The following is a 10,466-nucleotide window of genomic DNA, read 5'->3' on the forward strand; positions in this document are numbered from 1 at the left end:
CAGGAATGCAAACATCAGACACAGCAGGTCTTTTTATGTGCATTATAGTAACATGCACAAAAGCTGAATAGAATTTTAAAGGAATACAATATCAATGCATATTAATAGAAACCACAGATTCAATCATCTGAACACATTGAATATTAATCTCAGTCCTAAAAGGCACACTTCAACTTGAAGCAAATATTTTTTGGTTTTGTTACTATAAACACCCCAAAATAGAAGTTTTATCATGAAAATGTGGTCAGAACTTTTAACTCCAGCAACAGTGGGGCAACTATTGCTGGCAGTTACATACATGTAACACTACTGTGCTCAGTGGGCCTCTACACCATTGCCAACAAGCTTCCTATATCTAGGTGCAGTTTTAATATCTTTATACAATTATACAGGAAGCTGACAAGGCAGCCTCCCTCATTCCTAAAGGAAATATCAGAGGGTTGTAGAAAGGTTCTTCAGAGGGTTGTAGAAGGGTTCTTCTCATTTGGGACTTCTCACATTTGGAGACCTACAAAATCCCATTTTAACAGCTCTCTTTTTCAAGGTACACAGTTTGTGAAGTTAATGGGAGAAACTATAATAGGCTCCTGTATGCTGATGATCCTCAGCTCTGCCTCTTTTTCTCTTCTAGTTAAGGGGAGAACCATAAAGAGCCAATCTGTTTAGTTTATCAAAAAGAAGATCAAGATGTGACTTGATTACAGCACATAAGTACCTTCATGATGAGAAAAAGCTGTGTACTAAAGGACTCCCTAATTTGAATTTAGCTGAGAAAGCTGTAAAAAGTACCAATGAACAGAAGCCAAATCCAAAAACATTTCAAATTGCAAATAAGGCACACCTTTTTAATAGTGTGTGTAGTTAACCATTAAAACAACCAACCAGGGGAAGTGGTAGATATCTCTTGATATCTTCAAATCAAGACAGTTCTGGAAGATATATTTTTAGCCAACACATTTTCTTGGGCTCAATGCAGGTACCAATGCATGAAATTTAATGGCCTATGATATCCAGGGCCACACCCAGAGAGTGTTAGTGGACGGGTCTTTTTCGACCTGGAGGGATGTGGGCAGTGGTATTCCCCAGGGCTCAGTCCTTGGGCCTGCACTGTTCAACACCTTCATCAGCAACTTGGACGAGGAGGTGAAAAGCACCTTGTTCAAATTCATGGATGACACTAAGATGTGGGGAGAAGTGGGCACATTGAAGGAAAGGGACAGGGTGCAACTAGATCTAGACACGTTACAGGGGTTGGCAGATGAGAACAGGATGGGTTTCAACACTGACAAGTGCAAGCTACTGCACCTAGGGAGGAAGAACCAGCAGCATACCTACAGGCTGGGGAACTCCCTTCTCATCAGTGCAGAGGCAGAAAAGGATCTTGGAGTCATTACTGATTCCAAAATGAACACGGGCTGCCAATGTGGGGACATAGTCAGGAAAGCTAACCTCACCATGTCATGCATCCACAGATGCATCACGAGCAGGTACAAGGACGTGATCCTCCCCCTCTATGTGACATTGGTCAGGCCGCAGTTGGAGTACTGTGTCCAGTTCTGGGTGCACTTCAGGAGGGATGTGGACATCATCGAGAGGGTCCAGAGGAGGGCCACTCGCATGATCAGGGGGCAGCAAGGCAGGCCCTATGAGCGGAGGCTACGGGACCTGAACCTGTTCAGCCTCCACAAGAGAAGGCTGAGAGGGGACCTGGTGGCCATCTATAAACTGGACAAGGGGGGCCAGGAGTCCATGGGAGAGTCCCTGTTCCCTTGAGTGCTACCGGGAGTAATGAGGAATAACGCCATAAGTTGACTGAGGGGAGATTTAGGATAGATATCAGGAGGCACTACTTCATAGTCAGGGCGGCTAGGATCTGGAACCAACTTCCAAGGGAAGTGGTGCTTGCTCCTACCCTGGGGGTCTTCAAAAGAAGGCTAGATAATCATCTAGCCGGGGTCATTTGACCCCAGCATTCTTTCCTCCCATGTCAGGGGGTCAGACTTGATGATCTGCTTAGGTCCCTTCCGACCCTACCAACTATGAAACTATATCAAAGAGGTCAGTTTATGTGATCCAAAGGTTCCCTCTGGTCTTATGCTCCATAAATCTTTGGATTTTCATATGTTATCAACATTACTATTAAGTTTAACCTTAACTCCAAATTTCCTGTGTTAATAATGTTTAGATTCAAATAGCTGAAACAACTTTTAAGGTATGTTTATGTACAAGAACTATATTAAAATATTATGTAAATGAGAAAGTCAAGCACTCAGGAAATATTAGAATTAAGTTTGCCTATGGAGACAGTTTTAATTACATGATCACACACTATTTTCCCCATAGGAGCCTTCATTCAGTGTACAACAATTGTCCTTACCAATTTATCATTCATTGAACATTCTTTTATTCTCATTTTTAATGTGTGCCTCTAGGTCTTATGCTGTTCAAACCTCGCACTGAATACAGAATTATTTATTTAATCTTGGACTTTTCTATGCCTTCACCATTACTGATTTTATGGGCTTCACAAACATTAATTAACCTAGCTTCACAACAGTTCTTTCAAGTGAGATGATAACATTATTCCCATCTTACCCCAGATGGGGAACTGTGGCACAGATATTTATGTCCTCCACTAATGTCGTATTTATGTACACAAATTCTGGGTGCCTACTTTGAGATGCCTATGGCTTAAATTTGCAGAGAAATCAGAATTTCATAATGCTTTCTTTATATAGGGCAAAGCTCTTACTGATTTCAGGTGCAAGGGCTCAGGACTTCTGCAAATCAGATGATAAGTATCTCAAGATAGCGACATAAAAATAAGGAAAAACAATTAATAGCCATCTGCGATAAGCTATAAGTAACTTGTCCAGCCTTGCATAGAAATCCTGTTGCAGAGGCAGTAATTGGATCTTGTTCTCAGTGGTGGAGTTCAGCTACTTACATTAACCTTTTTCTTTTCCTGCATTTCTTTACCTCATTCCATCCCACTCTTTTGGTAAATGAGGTAGGTGTCCAACACACAACAGCCATATTTACCACACAACCCTAAGCACCATCCATAATTTGCAATGAATGAAGCAAGTGTCCTGAGAAAGGAAAAAATGTGGTCATGAAACTAAAGACAGTCATAATGTATAGGAAAAGGAGGCTGAATTAAGTTTACCTGGACAACCTCTATTCTGGTATTTCCTAACTTCTGACAGATAAGCGCTCTTTGAACATGGGAAATGACATATAAAAACAAAGTTTTTAAACAAGAAACTGAAACCCAGAAATTCTTCCTGAAGTGCTTGTCCATCTATATATATTAAGTGCATTATTTATGTATGTCATTCTTGGCATTTGTTGTGTCCCATGAATTCAAGATTGGGGTCCTTTGGTCACCTGCTCCTCCACTACTATCATACATGCCATCACCTGCTTACAGTGTCCCTCTGCTGCCTAGATTGGCTGGACCTATGTTAAAAAATGAATGGACACTAATTTAACCTCAGCACCAGAAATACAGAAAAGCCTGTGGCGGAACCTCTTTGCATATTTCTTAAGGAAAAATTCTTTAAAAAAACAACTTGACTACAAAATTGCTGACAAAGCAATCACCCACAGACTTGATTTTCACAGATTTCACAGACATTAGGGCTGGAAGGGACCTCGGAAGATCGAGTCCAGCCCCCTGACCCAGGGGCAGGAAGTCAGTTGGGGTCACAGGATCCCAGCAAGATAAACATCCAATTTTTTCTTGAAGGCGTTCAGAGTTGGTGCTTGAACCACCTCCGATGGCAGGCTATTTCAGACCTTGGGGCTTGGACAGTAAAGAAGTTTTTCCTTATGTCCAGCCTGAAACGGTCACAGAGGAGTTTGTGACCCTTCAATCTTGTCATCCCTTGGGGCGCTCTGGTGAACAGACGTTCCCTCAGATCCTGGTGAACACCCTGATAAACTTATAGGTGGCCACCAGATCGCCCCTGAGCCTGCGCTTTTCCAGGCTGAAGAGTCCCATAGCTATCAGCCTATTGTAGTAAGGTCTGTTTTCCTGACCTCTGATTATGCGTGTGGCTCTTCTCTGGACTCTCTCAAGCTTCTCCACATCCTTTTTGAATTGTGGAGCCCAAAACTGGACACATTACTCCAGCTGCGGCCTCACCAAGGCCGAGTACAACAGAAGAATGACGTCCTGAGATTTGCATCTATGGATGCAAGCCAGCGTTTTGCTTGCTTTACTAGCTGCAGCATCACATTGAAGGCTTATGTTCATCTTGTGGTCAATCATGAGGTCAGCCTGGATCGCCCCCCTGTCCTCAGGTGTGGATGCTTTACCCCAAAGTTTGGTATCATCGGCGAACTTGGCCAGTCCGTTTCTGACTCCAATGTCCACATCCTTAATGAAGATGTTGAACAATACAGGCCCAAGGACAGAGACTTGGGGGACCCCATTGGTCACAGGGCACCACGACGATTGACTCCCATCAACCACCATGCTCTGGGTCCGACCACGGAGCCAATTCCCCAGCCAGCGGATCGTGGTGGACCTGAGGCTGCAGTTGGCCAGTTTCGCCAAGAGGTGATCATGGGATACCAGATCAAAGGCTTTTTTGAAGTCAAGATATATGACATCAATCTCCTCTCCCTTGTCCAGGTGATAGGTCACCTGGTCATAAAAGGAAATGAGATTGGTCAAACAAGACCTACCCGCAACAAACACATGCAGGCTTTCCCTCAGGATGTTGCCATCAGCCAGTCCATTGAGGTTGGCCTCTTTGATGATTTTTTCTAAGCCCTTCCCCAGGATAGAGGTCAGGCTGATGGGCCTGTAGTTTGCCGGGTCCACTTGCCTCCCTTTCTTTCTTCCAATCTTCAGGCACTTCACCGGAGCACCAGGAACTCTCGAAGATCCGTGCCAGGGGCTGAGCTATGATGCTAGCCAGCTCCTTGAGTACCCTGGGGTGTAAACCATCAGAGCCGGTTGACTTGAACATGTCTAGCCTCTCAAGGTGTTCTTTCACAAGGTCAGCATTGATGGAGGGCAAGGGATCTCCCTCAGCCAGACTTCGCTGTCCCATAGTGGGCAGGGGCAACCCATGGGACTGATGAAAAACCGACACAAAGTACCCATTTAGTAGGTTGGCTTTTTCTTGGGCATTGGTTGTCAGTTGTCCCTTCTGATTTAGCAGGGGTCCAACATTGCCTTTGCTTTTCCTTCGGCTCCCTACGTATCTAAAAAAGGACTTTTTATTATCCTTGATACTTGTAGTTAGTTGGAGTTCAGTCACAGCCTTGGCTTTCCTTGTTCGCTCCCTGCAGGTCTGGACCATTGCGGAATATTCCTCCTTGGAGGTGGATCCCGTCCTCCATTCTTTGTAGGGCTTTCTTTTTAGCCACAGGAGGTCCGCTGGTTCCCTGGAGAGCCAAAGGGGGTGTTGTGCCCTTTTGCTGCCTTTCCTCCAAGATGGAATAGCCTGAGCTTGTTCATCGAGGATCGCTCCCTTGAGGAGCAACCACTCTTCCTGAACTCCCCTCCCCTTTGGGTCATAGTTCCTTAGGGCCTCACCGACAAGCCTCCTGAGCTTGTCAACATCAGCTTTCCTGAAGTCGAGGACTTCTGTATTGCTGACTGATTTGCCAGCTTTATGGCAGATGGTGAAAGTGATCAGCTCATGGTCGCTGTCACCCAGTTTCCCATTGATTGTTAGGTCGCCAATTAGGTCGTCCCTGGTTGCCAGTACCAGGTTGAGCAGCGTTTTACCTCTCGTTGGTCCATAGACCTCTTGTTTCAGATAGAGGTCATCCACGCATGAGAGGAAGCTTTGCAACTGCTCAGATTTAGCTGAATGAACCTTCCACGAGATGTCTGGGTAGTTGAAATCTCCCATGACAGCCATGGACCTGGAGCATGCGGCCTTATCCAATTCCCTGGCAAACTCCTGGTCAAGCTCTTGACTTTGGGTGGGAGGTCTGTAGTAGACTCCCACCATCATTTTTCATAGTTTCTTATCCCATCACCTTAGCTAGCTATTAACTTTTGTATCCCTTCAGGCATTAACTACCTTGTTTGTCTCAAATGATCTTATCAACCCACTTCTTGCCTCCCTTTTTCCTGTCCCTTTCCCATCTGCATAAAAGCTCCTATTTCTGCCAGTCCTGTCATTGTATCTGACAAAGTATGTTGTTGTCTATGAAAGCTCATACGTCTCTGAACCAGTTAGTTTCTCAGGTGCCATCCTCCTTTACCTTGTGCCTAAGTGTAAGGTCCTCCTCTTTCACTATCCCATAACCTCCTCCTCCTCAATTAGCAATGAAATAACTTGAACTTTCAGAGGAAGTACCTGTGGAAGATCTTCTTAGGTTGGAGACTTAGCTGGCCCCATGGCCATACCGTCCTCATCCCCACTCTGTTTCATTCGGATTCATTTAAAAGTTATTCGAACCCACTAAAGAAGATGACAGGTTCCATACATGTTCCTCTAGAGATGCTGTCACAGAATCAACACTGGGGAAAGGTCTTCCTCATGAAGCAGCCTCATTCTTCCTCCCGCTCCTGAGGTGACCCCCTGCAGCCAGCTTTAGCGGGCTTCACAAGAGGGGCAAGCCTTTGAGACCTTGCCTCTTCTCAGTCCTTGACTTCCCAAGTGATCCATAGCATGCCCAGCCCTGGGAGCTCTTTGTTTTCAGTCAGCTCCCAGGAAGGAAGCTTCTTTTAAAGAAGAGGGGTATCAGAGTACCAATTGTTTCCAACAGCACAGCAGACTCTGCTTCAAAACAAACAGTCTTTATAGGGCCATTTCAATTTCCCCTGTCCTCACTCAGACTTGATTCGGTCCTCCCTGGGACTATTCTTTTTCTCTCTGTCCTCCCTGGGACTTTTTCTGTCTCCCTTGGAACCTTTTCCTTGTCTGCCCTGGGACCTTCTCTCCCTGTCTGCTTTGGGACTGCCTTTCCCCTGTCTGCCTTGAGACTTTCTCTCTCATCTCTGGGACTTTTACCATGTCCTCTTGTGGACTACTCTCTCCTCCAGCTCTCTCCAGGCCTCACTCTGTCTCCTCACACCCAGGCAGATACACTTGCATCAACACAGTTACAAAACTTTAGTATTATTTTGGGGACAACACTCACCCAATACAATGAAACATTGTCATGGGGAACCAATCAGAGAGCAGTCTCTGTGGCCTGCTGTCAGGCCTAGACTGCCATCCGCCTGTGGGGTGAAAAGGGCATATAGATGCCTACTTAGGGAATTATTTACAAGAATGATTTACAGTAAAGCCTGCCCACACAGAGCCCCCCCAAAGTGCTCCTCACCAGAATGGGAGACTACAGTCTAGCTCACCCAGCCTCTTTCCTCTTAGATGCTTTAGAAATTTTCATACAAATTGACTGATCTCCATTTAACTGTAACTGGGTAGCACTCCTTATTAATAAGGCTCTCATGGCCTCTGCTAAAAATACAGAAAGAGCAGATACCTACTATGATTATTCCTACATTGAGAAAAATGGACGAGGTATGTCATGAACTTTCTGTGGGAGCATAATATTTCTATTATTATGAAATAATAATAGAAAGGCTCATTAGTGGCGGTTGAGACTAATGAGATAAATCAAGCAACAGCAAAATTTCCATCAGAGGGGAAAAGAATGAATATGTCTTGATTTATTTGGACATAAAAACTGTTCATTAGTGAGCCTTCAAACACTACTGGCCCATAACAATATCATGAATTATAGTAAGCTCTCTGATTTTGCTGAGAAATTTTCCCAAGAGACCAGGACAATTAAGAACAAGATTTTCTCTCTGCACAGTTATGGATACAGCTGACACTGTTCCTAGGTCTACGGCTACTCCAGCAGCGAGGCTGAAGGCATTTTGGCTCCAAAGTCCTAATTTCCATGTGAGATCCAGTGGATGGTGGAAGATCTGCCTTTTGAAACCCAAGATCCATTTTAGTAAAGACTGACGATGCCTTTCACTCACTGAAGGACTTCTGAACCAGGCTTTGACATTTACAGTCCTGCACCTAACATAAAACAGGAAGATCCCCCACATTTTTCAAGGCAGAGCCCTTTATCAGGCACTATCTTCCTTCAAAGAATGTCAGAGCCTTCAAAAAAGAAATAGTTCTCAGAAAAAGGAGACTCTTTTTCCCAGCCCCACTTTTACTTCAAACTATATGCACTGAAACAACCATTTTGATGGTTAACTGGGGGTTGCAAAATCACTTTTAAGTATCCAGACACTTCCATTCCTCCCATTTGAAATTGACTTTTCTTCCAGGATCTATAGACCTAAATAACTACAGACTACAGAGTAATGAAAATAATCTCAGCTGCTCCGTCCAACTCCATAGTGCACCTGTTGTTCCTCTTCAGTCTTATAAAAATGTACAAACATTACTGTCTTTCAAAGCAACAGTACAAGTAATATCTCAATTCTCAGGCATGGTGTTTACTCCAACTACTTCATAACACTAAAGAAGAAGGAGGGCTGTCACCCCTTCTTGTTTTGAAGAGAGCCAAGTTTTGTCTATACTATAGCAGTGCCCTGTCCCGGCATTGGAGACCCAGAGCACCCAAGTCCATGGTTGCACTCCAAACTCAGAAGTTTGCTAGTGATGTTATTCTGGGGTCATTCCTAGTGCCCATTCTCAGGCCTGCCACAGATCAAGAACTGGCACTATCCATAAATAATTCTCTGTTTGGCACCTGCACATTTTTGAGAGCATTTAACAGTCTTAGCCGTAGTTACAGCTTACATAATTAGACTGAGTATAACAGTCTACCTAATATTGGACAGCTGACTAATTTGATGGAGATTATTTCAACAGGTGAAGATGACATTCATTAGATTCTTCACCCCTTCTTCACTCTTGGTCTAAAAATCAATACAGAAAATTCCAGATTAATGCCGTGAAAAGACTAGGAACAATATTAGGGTCAACTACAGCCAGAGCATATCTAGTCTAGGATAGATTAAAGGTTATGTCCAACCTAATAACTCAGATGCAGACAAATATTTTCACTACAGTAAGGAACCAGTTAAGTCTCCTTAGGAAAAGGCATCCTGCATGTTTTCATGAAGTAAGACAAACTACATCTACGCCACATGCTCAAATGAGCATACCAACGAAGTAGACATCTCTTAGGTATGCTGCTTCTTGATCCACAGAAGGTTGGCATAAAGATTCCAACCAAGAGTTCAAGAATATACCTTTCAAAAACACTCTACCCAACCAGGACCATTTTGATGGATACATCCATTTTAGGATGGACAGGAAACTTGAACCATTGCTAGACACAGAGCTGATGAACTTGAAAAAAGACAAAGCTTCATATAAATGTCCTAAAGGTCACAGCAGTCTGCAGATCCTGGTTTGCATATCTATCATTCATTCAAAATCACAAAATGCAGATTATGGCTGACAGTTTATCAGTTATGATTTATATAAGCAGACAAGGAGGGCCAAGATCATCCCTGTTCTGCCAGGAGGTAATATTTTGACTATGGAACTGATGTATCCATCATTAGGTATCTCTCAGAGTAGTTCATCTCCCAGGCCTGCAGAATGTTTTGCTAGACCATGAATGGGAAATCAAGTTGTTGGTCATATATAGTATCTTCAGGGTATAGGACATCAGTAGGGTTGTTAGCAATAGGCAAGAAAAATAAATTCTATTCCTTCAATACTTCTGATTCCCAGAGTGCTCAGAAAGATCAGACAAGAGGTGATGAAGATCATCATGATTGTTACCTCCTGGCTAAGACAGTTCTGGCAGCAGAGTTATTGCCATTGTCAATTTGTCCTGCAAAGAGTTTACTTCTCCTGATGGACTTGATAATTCAAGATGAAGTAAATCTACTGCATCCAAATGCAGATGCCCTTCATTAGCTTGCTGCTGGCAGGATGTCAGATTTAGATCATGATTTGCAAATTTCAAACTATATGAATCCAGGGCAGAATGGACTGCATTAGACAAACTTATACTGCTAAATGGAAAAGATTTACAACCTGGTATGAACAAAGGGAGCCCCCTATCATGTTAGGCTACTTGCCCCCCCTGATGTTTTTTTGCTCGTCTATTACTTTAGTGGGGATACCTGCAAGACCAGCTACTTCTGTGGTTATTTCATACCTAATAAAAACCATACAGTATTTTCATACCTGATCACAGCAAGATTTTTGAAGGGTCTCATATAGGTCTTTCATCAGCAAAGAACATCTCTCCACATGGAAATTCTATGTGGTTCTTACAGGTTTAATAAGGCTCTTTCTCAACCCCATGGCAACCTGTTCCCTATTAAATTTATCTGTAGAGACCTCCTTCTCAGATGCAGTTACTACAAGGGCTGAGGAGATACAAATATAGCTGACCTACACTATACAGTACAACACTCTACAATGAACAAAATCTTTCAGAGCTTCCCCAAGTCTGTTTGGAGCAATTGCTGAGAACATGAGTACACAAACAAG

This window comes from Alligator sinensis, unplaced genomic scaffold, assembly GCF_000455745.1.
Source record: "Alligator sinensis unplaced genomic scaffold, ASM45574v1 scaffold928_1, whole genome shotgun sequence".
NCBI lineage: Eukaryota > Metazoa > Chordata > Crocodylia > Alligatoridae > Alligator > Alligator sinensis.